This window comes from Lemur catta, chromosome 5 (assembly GCF_020740605.2).
Source record: "Lemur catta isolate mLemCat1 chromosome 5, mLemCat1.pri, whole genome shotgun sequence".
NCBI lineage: Eukaryota > Metazoa > Chordata > Mammalia > Primates > Lemuridae > Lemur > Lemur catta.
The window spans coordinates 63,984,450-64,003,192 of record NC_059132.1 but is presented as its reverse complement, the minus strand read 5'-3'; the positions used below and the strand labels follow the sequence as shown (position 1 = coordinate 64,003,192).

The 18,743-nt window shown below is 37.9% G+C and overlaps 1 protein-coding gene across 5 annotated transcripts in view; it reads right to left on the bottom strand.

The window, feature by feature from the left end:
• The window catches only part of ZNF391 (zinc finger protein 391), a 70,075-nt gene that overhangs the window by 25,072 nt on the left and 26,260 nt on the right, over window positions 1-18,743 (bottom strand). The window contains exon 3 of one of the 5 annotated variants that reach the window (XR_006735331.1): window positions 17,322-17,630. The exons of the other annotated variants lie outside the window; for them this stretch is intronic. The gene's annotated coding sequence lies outside the window, so the exon portion shown is untranslated. Of the gene's footprint in view, window positions 1-17,321; window positions 17,631-18,743 lie in introns of those variants that run through there. 5 annotated transcript variants of the gene reach the window in all.

Here is an 18,743-nt window from a genome sequence, read left to right as displayed (position 1 = left end):
TTCCAACTCCATGTGTACCTTAGAAAGAAAAATTGGCTTATATTTCAGTATGCACTCATTTAGTTAATATCATCTTGTGGCTGCTTCTAGAAGCCTCACAGATTAGCTATTCAGTATACATAATGTAATTTTGACTGTCATCCTGTTTTGTAAGTTGGGTTTTCACAAGCTCTGGAAGATAGGGTTAATTTCCTTCTTCACCAAAGTACACAAATTAAATGGCAGTGTAAAGTAATGGTCATTTCACTTGTCCTTGGCCACCTCACATTGGAAGCAGATGACAGTGCAAACAACACCCCTGGAGAGATGCAGTCCACAGCCTATGTGGCCATTTGTGGTGGCCCTGGTCATGATAACGTTTCAGCTAAAAACAAATATGGGTTTAGCTGTAAAGTGCTGGGTCTTGAATATTTTCTCCAGATATATTCTAGTTATCAGGTTAGCTCTTTTAAGAACAGTTGGTAATTTCTCAGCTTAATTTTGAGCTCTGAAAACAGAAGGCATCATAGAAATTTATTCTTATTTGTTTTAGACTCTTCCCATAAACAAGTTTGGACAAGGGGGGTGCTGCAGATTCCTACAAATGAAAAAAAATCAGTGCAGTCCTTTTTGCTTTTATAAATGCCAGTGACCTGCATAGAAATTTTGTCACCTTAACTGAAGATGCCAGGCAGTAAAAAACAATTCAGGAAACGAAAATGTAGCCATTTAAATCTCAGGACCCAGCCTGAGCAAGAGTGAGACTCCATCTCTATAAAAAATAGAAAAATTAGCCAGGTGTGGCAGCATGCACCTATAGTTCAGCTACTCAGGAGGCTGAGACAGGAGGATTGCTTGAGCCCAGGAGTTTGAGGTTGCAGTGAGCTATGATGACACCACTGCATTCTAGCCTGGGCGACAGAGTAAGACCTTGTCTTAAACAAACAAACAAAAAAAACTCAAGACCTTTTTGTGTTGTCCTGAAACATCTATAAAGGAATGTCATCTTGATAATTTTTTAATTTCTCAAGGCTTTCGTTATGTAGGAATTATGGTTATCTCATTGCATAGAGGTGGAAACTGTTAAGAATGGATACCAAGTTTTAGGATAAGCTTTGCTTGGTATCTGAGCCACCCCCATATTAAAGGAAATGAAGTTTCTATATCCAGGTGAGGAGTCCTGTGTCAAAGGAGGTCCCAAAATTGAAAACACCGGAGTCTGTAATGGGAACACTTGTGCCACTGATTCACATGTGAAAAACTAGAATTTACATGGAAATTTGTCATTAACTCTGAAAGATCCCACTTTGTCCCATTCATTTTATCTCTTCATAGATACTGTCAGATCAAACCTAGGGCACCAAGAATATGCGGTCATCACCTAACTCAATTCATTTTTTTAAAGGGATTATTCATGCCTCTCTCTGCTTGCTTGCCCTTCATCTTCTCATACTTTGGAAATGTACTAACCACTCCCAGATAATACAGGCCTGGAGAAGAGATAGGCAGTAAGGCTCCAGAAGTTAACATGATCTGGGTTTTCTGTATCTCGTTTTTGAGTGTCTCAAAACCATCTCTACTACTATTCCGACCACATTCCTATTTCCCAAAGCAGGTGGATTCACGATTGCTGCTTTTGCTCAGCCATGTCTATCTAACTATAAATCTAGGTGAACTAAGGTTTTGTACTTTATCACCTTAGACGTGCCTTAGTCACATACTTTTTCTCTCTTTAAGGTACAGAGAGAAAGTCATTTAAAACTATTTCATAGTCTTTTTTTTCTTGATTCTGTAATTTACATGTCATATATGCCATAAACACCTAGTATAGCACTAACGTTAGTTCCTTAATATTTATCATACTGAGAAAGTATAATAAAATTTAAATCTAGAGGGGAGAATTGAAAGAAGTTAGAACTTTTTCCTTGAAGTTATAATTCCTCCACAAAATAGCAGAGGGATTCAATTTACCTTACAGGTTTAACATCTGACAAACTGCCCAGAAATAAAGAGATCTCAGAAATTACCAATGAAACCAGCCAACTCTTTATGAGACAAGGAATTGTCTATTAACAAAAATTCTAATGCCTTCATGTGTAATTTTTAGATGGTTCAGTGTTCAATATTGAGCATATAAAAACCAAGCATTTTCCTCTAGATCCTAGATTGGCAATTGCCAGCAGATTATAGATAATTGGACCACCTGACTAGTTTTTGCCAAATAACTGGGTGAATGAAGCAAGAAAGGGGGAACATATCACATAACCCAGTTACTCATCCTTAAACATTTAAGTCTTCATTAAAAATCAACTACAACTACATGGATTTGTTGTAATGGTAGGGGTTCAGAAATAAACCTGTTTGCTCTTACAGAGCTCACATTGTATTATAAACAAGTGTGTAAAATGCCAAGTGATGATAAGCATTGTAGAGAATAAAGCAGGGTGAACGACTTGGGCAAGAACTTCCCGCCTTCCCCCCCACCGCATGGGTTGTGATGGGGCTATTGTAGATGGGATAGTTGGGAAATGCCTTCCTAATAGGTTGTCATTGGAGCACACACCTGGAGGAAGTAAAGGAATAAACTAGGTAGATATCTGGGGGAAACATTCCAGGCAGAGGGATTAACAGCCACAAAGGTCCTGCGATAGGAGCATCTTTGGCAGTTTTAGGAACACCGGCTGGACTGCAGTGAGTGAGTGAGATGAGGTCAGAGAAACAGCTGGGAGACAGTTCCTGCAGACCTTCTTGGCCAGGGTAAGGATTTGGCATTTTAGTCAGAATAAGATGGTAAGTCATTGGAGGTTGTTGAACAGGGGAGGAACATGATTTGAATTGTTTTAAAAGGGTCACTTGCTACAGTGTAGGAAAGAAATAGAGTTGAGGGTACTAGCAGAGAGTGTAGCTGGAATGCTATTACAGTAGTCCAGATAAGGGCTAATGGTGACTTAGACAAAGGTATTGATAAATGATAGGAAGTAGTAGGCTGTATTTTGAATGTATAGCAGACACGGTTTGCTGACAGTTTAGACATAAAGGTGAGACAAAGAAGCCAGAATGGCTTTAAGGGTTTTGAGCCCTTAAAGGCTTGAACAATGTGAAGAAAGGATCTGTCATGTGCTGAGATGGAGAATACCAAGGAAGAAGTAGATTGTAGATTCACAGAGGAGATGAAGAATGAGAATTCAGTTTGGGAACTTCTTAATTTAGTAAAATAAACACAGACAAGAACACAAAATATAAATGTATAAAGTGAACTTTCTGTAAAACTATCACCCAGGTCAAGAAATGGAGCATTACCAGCATCCCAGTAATCCTATTTCTCCTTTGAATCATAGCCTTTTTCTTCTTCCCCAAAGGCAACCACTATCCTGAAATTCGAATACCATAGATAGTTTTGCCTGTTTTTTATTATCATTGTGGTAGTTCGTTTTCTGCTGCTATAACAGAATACTACACACAGACTATGTAATTTGTAAAGAGTAGCAGGTTATTAGGCTCACATTTCTGGAGGCTGTAAAGTATTATACAAGAACATGGGGCCAGCATCAAGTGAGGGCCTTTATGCTACATCATCCCATGGTGGAAGGCATCACATGGTGAGAGAGGGCAAGAGTGCATGAGACAGAACAAGGGGCCAAACACCCATGATAATTAAGCCACTCCTGTGATAATGGCATTAATCTATTCATGAGGGCAAAGTCCTCCTGACCTAATCACCTCTTAAAGGTTCCACCTCTTAATACCATCACAATGGCAACTAAATTTTAACTGAGTTTTGGAGGCGACATTCAAACCATAGCAATCATACAGTATGCTTTTGTATCTAGCATTTTTGACTTACATTGTGAGATTCATCCATATTGTTGCAAATAGTTGTGGTTCATTCACTTTTGTGCATGTGTTAATAATATTCCATTGTATGAATATACTATTTACCTACCGTATTGTGGAGAGGCATTTGGATTGTTTCTGATTTGAGGCAATTATGAATAATGCCATTGAGAACATTCCTGTACATGTCTTTTGATGTACGTGTGCACTCAGGAATGAAGTTGTTGTGTCACAGGAGTACACATATATTTGACTTTAGTAGACATTGCCAAATGTTTTGCCAAGGAGTTGCACCAATGTACACACCCACTAACCATGTTTGAGAGTCTCCATTGCTCCACACCTTTGCCAACATTTTAATTGTATATTTAATTTTAAACTCTCTCAAGCCCAGGGGTTTAAGGTTGCAGTGAGCTATGATTGGGCCACTGTACTCCAGCCGGTGTGTCAGAGTGAGACCCTGTCTCTGAAAAAAAATTAGAAATCAGAAAGATGAAGATCCATGTGTGAGGCGGACAGCATGTAAAGTAGTAAGATAATCAGCAGAATGCAGTATCCAGGAAGCTGAATGAAAAAAGTGATTCAAAGTGAGAGATGATCAACTATGTAAAACAGTTCTGAGAGAGTGAATAAGATGAAGACTGAGAATTGACCTTTGGATTTGGCAGTGACAGGGTCAATGGTGATCTCCAGAGCAGTTTTGGCAGAGTGGTGGAATTAAAACCTGATTAGAGGGGCTTACATGAGAATAAGAAGTAAGCAATCAGATAAAGCAAATTTGAACACTTGAGGAGTTTTTCTATAAACGGAAAAGAGGTAGGTGCTAAAAAAAGACATGGAATTGAGGATTTTTTAATATGAGATATTATAATATGTTTGATTGCTTCTGGGATTTAACTAGTAGAGAAGGAAAAATTGGTAATCCAGAAAGGTGAAGGGATAAATAGAGTGAAGTCCTTGAGAAAGCAAGATGAGAAGAGCTTCATTGCACAAGTGGAAGGGTGGGGCTTAAAACAGAAGCATAAATAGTATGGTTGTGTTGGATGCAGTGGTTCACACCTGTAAGCCCAGCACTTTGGGAGGCTAAGGCAGGAGGATTGATGGAGGTCAGGAGTTCAAGACCAGCCTGGGAAATATATAGTAGCAAGACCCCACCTCTACAAAAAAATAAAAAAAAAAAATTAGCTGGGCATGATGGCATGCACCTTAAGTCCCAGCTACTTGAGAGCCTGAGGTGGGAGGATCTCTTGAGCCCAAGATTTCAAGGCTACAGTAAGCAATGATTGTACCTCAGCCTGGGTGACAGAGCAAGATCCTATCTCTTAAAAAAAAAAAAAAAAAAAGTATGGTATTTAAAATAGGAGGGAACAAAGAGCATTTGGCTATAGCTGTAAGTAGGTTGATGGAGGACGAATATGGAAGTTCTCTTCTGATTTCTTCTATTTTTTCATACAAACTAAGTCATGAGCTGAAAATGAGATGTGGATGAAGAGGTGTTAAAAGTTTAAGGAGAGGAGATCAGGTCACCTCTTATAAAGTGGGAAAATGAATTGACTAAGGAAAGGTAGGATTGGAGGGTAGCACTGACAGTCCCTTTGAGGTATTTGGTTATGAGTTTAAAATGAGATAAATCATCATCATTGAGTTTTCTTTAGCTATGTTCAGCTACAGGGGGGCAGGGTGGAATAAGATGAAATTGGATTTAACAAGAATTTTTCCAGAGGGGTATGACCCAAGAGAGAGGTAGCAAAGATGCTTATGAAAGAGAAATTGTAATGATGACCTGTAGAATTTCAGCTGGGAAGAAATTAAAGTAAGGCCTAAAGTGGGGGTGGAGGGAGGTGAGACGGGAGTTAGGGAAGCAAAAATAAATCCATAGATCTTCTATTTTAGGTTTTGTTGGGATTGAAAAAAATTAAAGTTGCAGTACTACAGGAAGGAGAGTAAGCTGAAAAGATAGGAGGTGGCAGTCAGGAAGTGAAATACTTGAAATTGAGGTTTTGAGGGGTATACTTATTGGTAATGACCTAAGGCCTAGGGTGTGACTATGGGTGTGGATGTCTGAGATGGAAAGGAAAATTTGATCACTGGAGGGGAGAAAGCCACATCAGGTATGGTGCACATCAGGTTAGTTAGTTAGTTTGATTAATATAAATCAGTCCCTCTATCAATTATTTTCTGACCACATCTAGTTTCAAAAACTTGGGACTAGGCCCTGGATGACAACTACAGTAATAATAATTACAATTTATTAAAAAGCAACATGTCAGTCCACTTAACATCCATTATCTCATTCCTTTTTTAAAAATAACAACCCTAGGAGGTTTGTGTTGCTATATCTATTTTTATAGGCAATAAAACTGACATTTAAATGGTAAAGTAACTTTCCTAAGGTCAATCATATTGAAGCATTGGAGTTCAAATTCTGTTCTGACTTGTTCAGAGTTCATGCTTTTCCACCTCATCATAATACCTGTCAGTAAACTGCCAAAGGTAAAGCTATTTTCTGAGAGGTCAGCCAACTGGGTTTCTTTTTATAAAAAGGATGTATACATAGCTAAGCACCTCTTTCAATCTCCATGATAGTTTGGACCTTCCCTTTTATATGCCCATCATTCTATCTGCATGGCTCTTCCCTTGTAACAGAGTTTCCCCAAACCCAACATGAGTCTTTCTCTTAAGAAAATAGTAAACTTTGATGAAGCTCTTTGTCAAATGCTTTTGCAAATCTAAATAGATCACACCATCATCATCATCATCAAGGTAAACTTCTTTATTGCATCAGTGTACCAGAGGATTGCCAGTGTACCCTCAATTAATTAAAAAAAAGCAAATGACCATTGCTTATTTAATAAGTGTCATACTGTAGTGATCATGGTGTAATGAATAGAGTATAGCATTACCATTTAGACTGGGATCAAATCTCAGCACTACCACCTACTATCAATCAAACTTCAGGTATTTAACCTTCCTATACATCAGAGATCTATAGAATTATAAAATGAATACTGTTAGGCTTCCTAAAATGGATTCTTTTGAATGCTGGAGCAACTTTTCACTATCTCTCAACAAAACTTTACCTCTGTGGAGTCAGGCCTATCCACTCAAAACCAATTTGGCCTAAATCAGACAAAAATCAATGAATGAGCAATTTGCTAAAAAATCAATTCATTCACTTTATCAATTTACCAAAAACTTGTTTGTTTAACTACAAAGTATGGGTAAAATAAGAAAAGAAATAGACAATAACATGAGTGAAAACACTGGATACATGAGTTTTAATATTTTTGAAGATTTCTGTAAAATTTCAGTGGGACAATTTTCCTTTTTTTAGCATATAAAGAAATATTCAATTTGGAGAAAGTTAAGGATCATAACACAGTTTCATCTAATCTATCATGTAAAAAATAAAATTAATATTCAGTGACCAAAAATTTCAGTGTAAGATTAGTACTACAGTAGTCCCCTCTTATCCTCAGGGAATATATTACAAGCCCCTCAGTGGATGCCTGAAACCATGGAGAGTACCAAACCCTATATATACTGTACTATTTCTTTCCTATATATACATACCTATGATAAAGTTTAATTTATAAAACAATAATAATAAAATAAAGTATAATAATGTACTATCATAAAACTTATGCAAATATTATCCCTATCTCTCAAAATATCTTATTATACTATATTCATCCTTCTCTGCAACGGTGCAGAACAGTATGAAATTTTATCATGTTACTCAGAACACAGTGTAATTTAAAACTTATGAATTGTTTATTTCTTAAATTTGCCATTTAATATTTTTGAACAGTGGTTAACTGCAGGTAACTGAAACCTTGGAAAGGGAAACCATAGATGGGGGGGTGACTATTGCATAAATATGGTATATACATGGACCATAAATTTGCTAAGAAACAATTTAGGGTTCCACTTCTCAAATTTTAAAATGTTTATGAATTGTTCAGGATCTTGTTACTGATTCAAGTGGTCTTGGGAAAGGTCTAGAATTCAGTATTTCTAAAAGTTCATAGGTGATGTTACTGATCTGTGTACCATACTCTAAAAAGCTCATTACTACAGTGACTTCTTCAATATAAAATAACAAAATTTTGGCTATGAATTGTGAGAAATACAAAATCAAAATTAATATTCCATTTAAGACATTGATGAAATAATGGTAAAGTTCTGAGAGATTGGCAAAATGAAAAATAATATTCAAAAATGTAAAAGAACTCAAAAGTGGCCAAAGAAATCTCATCAAATGTAACATTTGAAGAATTGAATGAATACTAAAAATGACTAAAGTTATTTTTTAAAAGTTGGTATTCAAAAGCATCTAAAACAATACAGAAATGGCCCAAACAATCTTAACTATGTGCTATAATTTTCATTTCAATTTGCTAAAATTAGGATAGTTCTATCTAGAACTCAAAAAAAATCAATAAGAAAAAAATCAAACAACCCCATCAACAAGTAGGCAAAGGACATGAACAGAAACTGTTCAAAAGAAGACAGAATAATGGCCAGCAAACAGATTTAAAAAATGCTCAACAGCTCTAATCATTAAGGAAATGCAAATCAAAACCACAATGAGATATCACCTAACTCCAGTGAGATTGGCCTTTATCAAAAAATTCCAAAACAACAAATGCTGGCAAGGATGTGGAGAGATAGGAACACTCTTACACTGCTGGTGGGACTATAAATTAGTACAACCTCTGTGGAAAAAAATTTGGAGATACCTGAAAGAGCCAAAAACAGAAATACCATTTGATCCAGCAATAGCATTATTAGGCATCTACCCAAAGGAACAAAAGATATTCTATAATAAAGACATCTGGACTCGAATGTTTATGGCAGCACAATTCATTATTGCAAGGAGGTGGAAATAACCCAAGTACCTGTCAATCCATGAGTGGATTAATAAAATATGGTATATGTATACAACGGAATACTACTCAATTACAAAAAACAATGGTGATCTAGCACTTCTTACATTTTCCTGGCTAGAGCTTGAGCGCATCCTCTGAAGTGAGGTATCATAAGAATGGAAGAATAAGCACCACATGTACTTGCCATCAAATTGGCACTAACTGATCAACACTAAGGTGTTTACATGGTAGTAATATTCTTTGGGGGTTGGGGGTGGATAAACTCACAACTAACGGATGCGGTGAGTGTTGTAGGGGGGAAAGGGCATGCTTCAAATCACAGTTTGGTTGTGGCAAAGTCATAATATGTAACCAAAATGTTTGTACCCCCATAATATCCTAAAATTTAAAAAAAAGGATATTTCTAATTATTAACAGTTTGCAGAATGCTCTGCACGGAAGGATAAAAATCATTGAAAGCAGTATAAACAAAACCATGATGCCTAGAAGAGACTACTTGAAAGAACAATATGATCCGTACTGCCTCATTTGTAAGCTGCCATCCTGCACATCTAGCTGCCTACTGGACATTTCTACTTGGATCTCCTACCAGCATGTCAAATTAAATACTCCTAAAGTGGAATTTATCACTTCCTCCTTAGAGAATAAATCCAGTACTTCCTTTGCCTGTAGTTTTCTTATTTATTTAATAAATGTTTATTGAGTACCCATATTTCTTAGAAATTAGGAATACAAAGATAATACAATTAGGTTTTCAGAGTTCACAATCTATTCATGAATATAGATGGAACAATTAAAATTATATAATGAGATGTCACCTGTACTAAAGATGTAAACAAAGTGCTGTACTCAACCAAGAAACAGCAAACCATTTTACTCAGCTTCCCAGTGAAGGTGACATTTTATCTGGACCTTGATGGAACTACAGGAATTGTCCAAGCAGAGAAAGGAGGAAAGAAATTCATTCTGGGAATAGAGAGTAGCATGATAAAAGGTTTGAAAGTTTATGGAGAATCCCCAAAGAGCACATAGTCTTGTGACAATTGATGTTGTATGGGGTCCCTGCAGAGAGTGGTAGAAGATGAAGATGCATGGTAGATTAGACTTAAATTAACTGGAAATAAAATGGACATTGATATCAGCAGATAATTATTCCTATAGAGAATAAAAATTAACTTCTTTATCTCCTTGTTCAAAATGTCCAGGGTAAGTGGAAGCCTAAGGCCATTGCAAGCCTCTGATTCTGATTTCTCTGTATCTGAAAGGCTGCTTCATATTTTTTAGCTGATTAAAGAAAAATGTTTGGTTGGAAAGACACCAAAGCCAGAAATAATGTAATTCAAAATAGTTCATATGGCAGCTGTATTAGTTTTCTATTGCTGTATAACAAATTACTACAAACTAGGTGGCTTAAAACAACTCATAATTCTATAGGTCAGAAGTCTGGGTGGACTGAGTTGGATTCTCTCCTTAGGGTCATACAAGGCTGAAATCAAGGTGTTGGTCAGGCTGCATTCTCATTGGGAGAATCTGTGGAACAATCTGCTTCCAAGCTCATTCAGATCATTGGAAGGATCCATTTTCTTGTGGTTGAAGGACTGAGATCCGCATTTGCTTGCTGGTTGTTAGCTAGAGGTTGCTCTCAGCTCCTAGAGGACTCTTTGAGGCCCTTTCCGTGTGGTCCCCTTCATCTTCAAAGCTATGAACCACAATCAAATCCTTCTCATGCTACCAGCTGGAGAAAACTCTTTGCTTTTAAAAGGTTCATGTGAGTAAGTTAGGCCCACCAGGATAATCTCCCTATTTTAAAGTCAACTGATTAGTAGCCTTAATTACATCTGAAAAATTTATTTTGCCATATTACCTAGCAAAATCATGCAAGTAATACCAGTAACTGAAGGATCTGAGGGGACCATTTTGGAATTCTTCCTACCACAATAGTTGACTATGGCTATTGACAGACACTTGTGTTATTTATTTTACCAGGCCACAATAACCTGGGGGTTAAAACAGGATCCCAGGCAGAGTGTTTATATGGTCCTGTCTCTACCTACTTCATGAAAACTATGACCTTCTCAAATTCCTCCTAACTCTGAGATTCCTTAGGGAGAGTTTTATTTATGCTTCCAAGGGTACTCTCAAGTGCGTTTTCCTTGCTCTCTTTTTCTGGCTGTTTCATTGTCAAGTTGCCATAAATCAATCAACAAAAATGGACTGAGCTGGGTACAGTCCTAGTTGTAGTAAAGTAGAGTTCTTGCCTTCCAAGGAGCTTACATTCTCAAGTAAGAAATGCATGTATAAGTAAGATAATTACAAATACTGATAAAAATCATGAAGATCAACAAAATACTGGCAAACCAAATTTAGCAACACGTTAAAAAATTATATACCATGACCAAGTAGAATTTATTCCTGGAATGCATGAATGGTTTGACAATTGAAAGTCAATTAATACAACACACATTAATAGAATGAAGAAAAAATACTACATGATCACCTTGATTTATGCAGGAGCAGCAATGGACAAAATTCAATACACTTTCATAATAAAAACACTTAATAAACTAGGAATAAAAGGGAACTTAATATGACAAAGGTCATATGAAAAACCCACAGCTAACATCATACTCAATGGTGAAAGATAAAAAGCCTTTTCTTTGAGGTTAGGAAAAAGATAAGGATGCCTGCTTAGGCCCACATCAATTCAAATATATGCTTTAATTTAAGATCTTTAAGATGGAGAACATCCCTTCAATGATTAAGAGAGACACAAGACAGAAGTGAAGATTTTATCACTTATAGGTCCTGAGGGGTATATAGCATGCCTGGAGGCCACACATGCAGAGGTCAGGGGGCACAGGCAGGGGCAGAGAAGGGGACCCTTGGGTCAATGCCTCTATTGGGTCCAGAGCATTATCCAAACAGGTTTCCCTTGAGGAGTATTAATTGATGGGTTTACAGCAAACACGGAAGAGTCCTAGGAGGTCATGCAACATAAAATTATAAGAATTTATTACAATATAGTATTGGAAGTTCTCGCCAGAGTAATTAGTTAAGAAAAAGAAAGAAATGTCATCCAAACTGAGAAAGGAAGTAATAAAATTATCTCTGTTTGCAGAGGGCATGATCTTATATATAGAAAACCCTAATGATTCTGCAAAAAACCTATAGCTAATAAATGAATTCAGCAAAGTTGCAGGATGCAAAATCAAATCACAAAATCAGTTTTTATTGCTATACACTAATGAACAATCTAAAAGAAAAATTAAAACAATTATGATAGCATCAAAAATCATAAAATATTTGGGAATAAATTTAACCAAGGAGATGAAAGACTTGTACACTGAAAACTACAAACACTACTAAAAGAAATTAAAACATAAATAAATGGTAAGACATACCATGTTCATGGATTGGAAGACTTAATATTATTAAAAGGACAACACCACCCAAAGCAATCTACAGATTCAATATAATCCCTATCAAGATCACAGTGGTTGTTTTTTTTTTTTTCTCCCAGAAATAAGAACACTTCATCCTAAAATTCAAATGGTATCTAAAGGGACCCCTAAGAGCCAAAAAACTGTGAAAAAAAGAACAAAGTTGGAACACTTTCTGATCTTAAAACTTACTACAAATCTACAGTAATCAAAAGAATGTGGTACTGACATAAGCACAGACATACCAACAGAATAGAATAGCACAGAAATAAATCTTTGCATGTATGGTCAATTGATATTCAACAAGGGCACTAAGACCATTCAATGCATACAGGACAACAGTCTTTTCAAAAAACGGTGCTGGGAAAACTGGATATCCACATGCAAAAGACTGAAGATGAATCCTTACCTATACCACACACAAAAATTCACTCAAAATGGATCAAAAACCTAAACACAAAAGCTAAAAATATACAACTATTAGAAGAAAACATGAGAGAAAATCTTCATGACACTGGATTTGGCAATGATTTCTTGGATGTGATACTAAAAGGATAAGAAACAAAAGAAAAAAATAGATAAATTGGACTTCATCGAAATTTAAAACTTTTGTGCATCAAAGTTTTCACTACCAAGAGAATGAAAAGACAACCCATAGAAAAGGAGAAAATATTTGTAAATCATATATCTCATAAGGGATTAATATCCAGAATATAGAAAGACCACCTACAACTCAACAACAACAAAAAACACCAATTGAAAAATGGGCAAAGGATTTAAATAAATATTTTTCCAAAGAAGGTATACTGTACAAATAAGCACATAACAAGAAGCTCAATATAACTAGCCATCAGAGAAAGGCAAATGAAAACCACAGTAAGGGACCACTTTCAATAGGATGGCTACTACCAAAAAAATGGAAAATAAAAAGTGTTGGCTAGTATGTGGAGAAATTAGAAACTCTCATGCTTTGCTGGTAGGAATGTAAAATGTTGCAGATGCTGTAGAAAATAGTTCAGTGATTCCTTAAAAAGTTAAACATAGTATTACCATATGACCCAGCAATTCTCCATCTGGGTATATACCAAAAAGAACTGAAAACAGGATCTTGAAGACATATTTATATATCCATATTCATAGCAGCATTATTTACAATACCTAAGAGGTGGAAGCAAGTGACCCAAGTGTCCATTAACAATTCAATGGATAACCAAATGTGGTAAAAAGGAAGGAAATTCTAACATGTTACAACATGAATGAACCTTGAAAACATGCTAAATGAAATAAGCCAGACATAAAAGGGCAAATGTTGTATGATTCCACTTATATGAGGTACTTAGAATAGGCAAAAATGTACAGACATGGAAAGTAGATTAGAGATTATCAGGGGTTGGGAGGAGAGGAGATGGGGAATTACCATTTAATGGATACAGAATTTCTGTTTGGGATGATGAAAAGTTTCTGGAAATGGACAGTGGTGATTGTTGTACAACATTGTGACGTACTTAATGCCACTTAATAGTACACTAAAGAATGGTCACAGTGGGGAAATTTATGTGATGGATATTCTACCACAATAAAAAAATGATAAAGAAAATGAAATGAAGTAATGTGATGGAGAATGACGGGTGTATGTGATTTTGGTGAATGAGGCCAACAAAGCCCTCTCTGGGGTGACATTTGAACTGAGTTCCAGTTACTACAGCTGTATAACAAATTACCCTAAAACATAGTGGTTTAAAACAATGATTTATTATGTTCATAGATTTGTGTGTCAGGAATTTGGACAGGGCATGGAGGAGATGGTTTGTTTCTATCCCTTGATGTCTGTCTGGGGCTCTGCTGGAAGGCTTGAAGGCTGAGGTTGAGATTATCTATAGGCTCACTTGTTTACATACCTGGCAGTTGATGCTAGCTGTCTGCTGAGACCTTAGGATCTGCTATAGGCCAAAAGACCCACAGGTTGTCTTTCCAGGTGGCCTAGGCTTTCTCACAGTGTGGTGGCTGGGTTCCAAGGGTGAGCATCCTGAGACAGAGCCAGGTATCAGTTGGGATCTCACTTTTTATGACCTAGCTTTGGAAGCCACTCACTGGCACTTCTGTCAACTACTACTCATGGATGCAGTAACAAAGTCCCACCCCAGTTAGGAAGTGGGAGAATACGCTACACTTCTTGCTGGAGAGTAGCAATGTTGTGGAAGAACATTTGGGACTGGAAACATTGCTGTGACCATTTTTGGAAAATGGAATCTCCCACAGTCCTGAAGGATGAGAAGAGGCAACCATGGAAAGATCTGGGAGAAAGAGTTTTCCAAGTAGAAGCCACAAAGACCCCTCTCCCTCCAGTCCAGAAACTGTCTGTCACCCCTATTCTTGATCCTTTGTTACTTGTGCTACAAAGCAGAGGCACCCCTTTGTCTTCAAAGGCTAATAGAGATTTTTTAAGAAACAAACAGCTATTTGATCAAGGAATTTTCCTTAATCTTTATTACTGCTCCTTCTTTCTATAGTTCAGACAGCTGAGAAAGAGGACTGTATAAATATCAGACAGCATGTGGTATTCAAAATCTTTCTTTACTTCAGCTACTGGCCCTGTCCTTTATATGTGATACACATCCACCTTCACTTCTCTTAGAATGAGTTCTTTTCCACAAGATTCTTGACACTTCATGCAGAAACCAACTGTAATTAAGAGTCTGCTTCCATTTTTGATAGTTGACTACTGACAGCTTTCAAGCCACCCCCATATCCCCTTCTGTACCACATGTGGACAAGCTGATAAGTAAGCCTGAGTCCTGCCTCCTTTGGCATCCTAGCAGGGTGTGGATGTGGGGGTGGTTCAAACCACATAATCCCTACCTCACATGTGGAACCCTCATCCCAGTCCCACCCCCTAACTACCATAAAACCCCAAGCTAAAACCCCTCCCTTTTCTCTCTCAAGATATTTTCAGACCAGTTTGGGAGCCTACCATGCTCTCCAGATAAAGTCTTAGTGTGTAGATAATAAATCTTTTCTTACCCTCTTGGTGTATGTGTCCTCAGTCTTGACATATAAACCAAATTCTGGGTGGCTGTGGGGTATCTATCCTATCTCTGTGGAGTGACCATCCGACCACCCCGGTCTGAGCCCACAGCTCATGATTTCAACTGGAGATCTTCAGGCACAGGTATTAGGAATCAAATTGTTTCCCTATAGAAATTCTGGCTCTACTACAAAAGCGCACTGTCAAGTTAAAATCATGCCTACTTGCTGGATTGGAACAAGACATATTGTTAAAGCATGCATAATTACTTTGCTTCTCATTCTTTCATTCTGTGTTCTATCAGTGCTGGAAAGTGTTGGCAGTTGCTAAAGATTTAAGAAATATGGCAGAGCAATTTAAATGTTGAGAAAAAAATCAATTAACATTTCTACCTGTAAACTGCGATTGTTCAATTTTAGTGGCAGTGTACCTCTTTCCAGCTAAGGGTAGAGCGTTGTTCACAAAATAGTTTGATACAGTAAAAGAAAAGTCAGCGAATTTTCTCTCTTTCTGCATTTGTCACTGTGAAGATGGTGTGGGGGAGGGGGAGGGAAAGCAGGACCAACATGAATGACCTCACAATGGGATGTATTCTAGATCCTGTCTTGAACACATCCTCGGTCTCAGTGGACAGTGGGCTTCCAGTGCCCAGGCTATAGATGAAGCCACCCTTGAATGGAGGCAACGGGATTCATCTTGATCTTGGATTCTGAGGTATGTAGTTCTGAGGAGAATACTACAGGGCCAAGGGAACCATTCCTTCTGAGGAAGCAATGGCCCCAGCTGTTGAGCCTAAGAATACTGATTTATAGAAATGCCCCCTGTATTTTTAGAGACAGAGATGATTTCAGAAGTCAAATAAGGCTTTGCCTTAAAGGAAAATATAGACATGTTAGTTCGCATATCAAAAGCTGCCTCGCCTCAGGAGGGCGTCTCGTTGGTCAGTAACAGCTGCATTTCAAAGCGACAGTTGTAAGCTGGGCCTTATGGTTCTCACCTGTTTTGAAAGACAAAGCAGATCTTGCCTAGAGCCATAGGTTGCCAGAGCTGACCAATAAAGACAGGCTGCTGGAGATGAGAGCTAATCAAATAGATATGCTAAGAGCTGATCAAACAGGTATGCTAATGCCCAAGCCGGGCCCAGACCGAACCATGCGGTTAAAGTAATTAACATAAGGCACAGCTCATGTTGACTTCTGAAATCTCTGTTCTAAAACACAATGAACAGAGCCAAGATGTCTCTGTTTTTGCTAAAGTAATAGCCTTATCATAAAACTTAGAAGTTTGCCCTAAGAAGATTTTGTAACTCATTGTTCACCAAGATAGAGTTAGTTAAAGGATCTGTAGTAGCCTTTTAGAAGACTTTGACCCTAAACCAAACTACTTATTATTATGTAAATCCTGTTGCCAAGGGTATTTGCCAAGCCTGTATCTGCCCTATAAGTACCTGTGTAAAAGTTCAATCGAGGTTGCATCTCCGTGGGAAGAGATATAATCTTCTGGATACCCTCCTTGTCTATCTTCATAAATCTTTACTTTATAAACTATTATCTTTGGCTCTGTGTATTATTTTTTTATTTCTGTTTCCTACTATTTTTTCATCCTTTGAGACAACCCCTGTCTGAGAGACCCAACAGCAAAACCCCTTTGCGGGGAGCGTAGCTAACTCCCCGCACCCAGCACTGCCCAAAAAGATGAGGAACCAAAGGCTGGGTCTATTGGTAAAAGAAAATATTTGCAGGGACCTCTTCTTGTTTAGTCCTTTATTTTCTTCACTCTATCTCTTGGCCAGAGTCCCAGTGAGAAACTGATGGCAAGCCAGGCATGGTGGCATGCACCTGTAATCCCAGCTACTCAGGAAACTGAGGCAGGAGGACCACTTGAGCCCAGGAGTTCAAGGCTGCAGTGAGCTATGACCCCATCACTGCACTCCAGCCTGGGTGAGACCCCCGTCTCTAAAAACAAACAATCAAAGAAGAAACTGATGGCACACTTATTGAAGAAAGTATAACCAAAGGCCAGTGGAACACCAGCATCTAGCAACTGTAGAAAAACATTACCATCCAAGCCTGAAAGAGCAAGAGCAAATGAAGAGTACATTAGTTTCCTATGGCTGCTGTAACAAATTACCATAAACTTGCTGGGTTACAACAGAGATTTATTCTCACAGTTATGGAGTTCAGAAGTCTGAAATCAGTTTTACAGTGCCAAAATCAAGGTGTTGGTGAGCTCCAGAAGAGAAACCATTCCTTGCCTTTTCCAGCTTGTTAGTTGCCCGCATTCCTTGGCTTGTGGCTACATCAATTCACTCTGCCTCCAGTGCCTCCTCCTCTTCTGTGTCTGTCATCAACTCTTCCTCTACCTTCTTCTTATATGAATACATGTGCTTATATTTAGAGTCCACCCTGAATATCAGGACAATCTCCTCATCTGAAGATCCTTAGTCACATCTCCAAAGTCCTTTTTTGACAAATAAGATGATATTCACAGGTTCCAAGGATTAGTGTAACAAGACCCAGTGGGGTAATAATACTCTAACCTGTCTCTTCTCCCACCCTTTGCAGTTAAAGCAGAACATGCTACCCCAAAATACGCTACTCTGGCATATTGACTATTTTGAGTTAAATGCACTTGAAAAGCAGCAAGTGCAAGAAAATCACCCTGACCTTCTTAAAAGCAGGAGATGAAATTCCCATGTGAAAGATATCCTCCCTAAACCAGAAGGAAAATTTCATTCTTGTCATCAAGGATGAGAAGTTGAGGCCAAGGGAAATCTGTACAAACAAACCTTGTTAAACTAACTCTTATCTTTCTAGTAACTTTTTCACCCAATTAACATCTCTAGCCCAAGCCCCTTTGCTTTGTCATATTTTCACAAGTTACTAACTACTCTTTGTCCAACTCAGTATATAAGTGTGCAACTCTGCTTCTTCGAGTCTTCATCTCCTTATGAAGGCTCCTGTACCACAAAAAACTTGTATTAAATAAATTTATATGTTTTTTCACTTTGATTTGTCTTACGCCAATTTAATTCTCAGGCCCCGCCAAAAAATAAACAAAAAGAAAACATCTTAAGAGGGTAGAGGTAAAAGTTTACCTCCCTACAGAGTCCGTAGAGATCAGTCTTTTGGTGGGGTTCAGAGGAGAGTAAAGAATGCACATGGAGGGGCAAAACCAAAAGAGAACCACTGCACAGCTGCAGCTGGGTGCATAAGGAAATGAAGTACAGGGGGATTGTTACTAAGGCAATTTATCCTCAGTCAGCCATTTACTCATTTACTTAACAAATGTTTGTTAAACCCTCAGGGTGGGTGTGCCAGGTACCAGATAGCCACTGAATGTGATCTCAGACTGCAAAGAGCTTACGACACAATCTGGAATAGATAAGCCTGGACATGGTGCACTGTAAGAGGGCAATAAGCATCCAGAGAGAGACACAGGTTAATGTTGCTAGGCTCCTAAGAGAGGGGAACTTGCAGTGAAGTTGAGAAACTCTGCTTTGGAGCAGGCTGCTTCTCTAATGACTTCCTTGCTCTTCCTCTAAGATGAATACAAACAACAAAGTAGATGCAA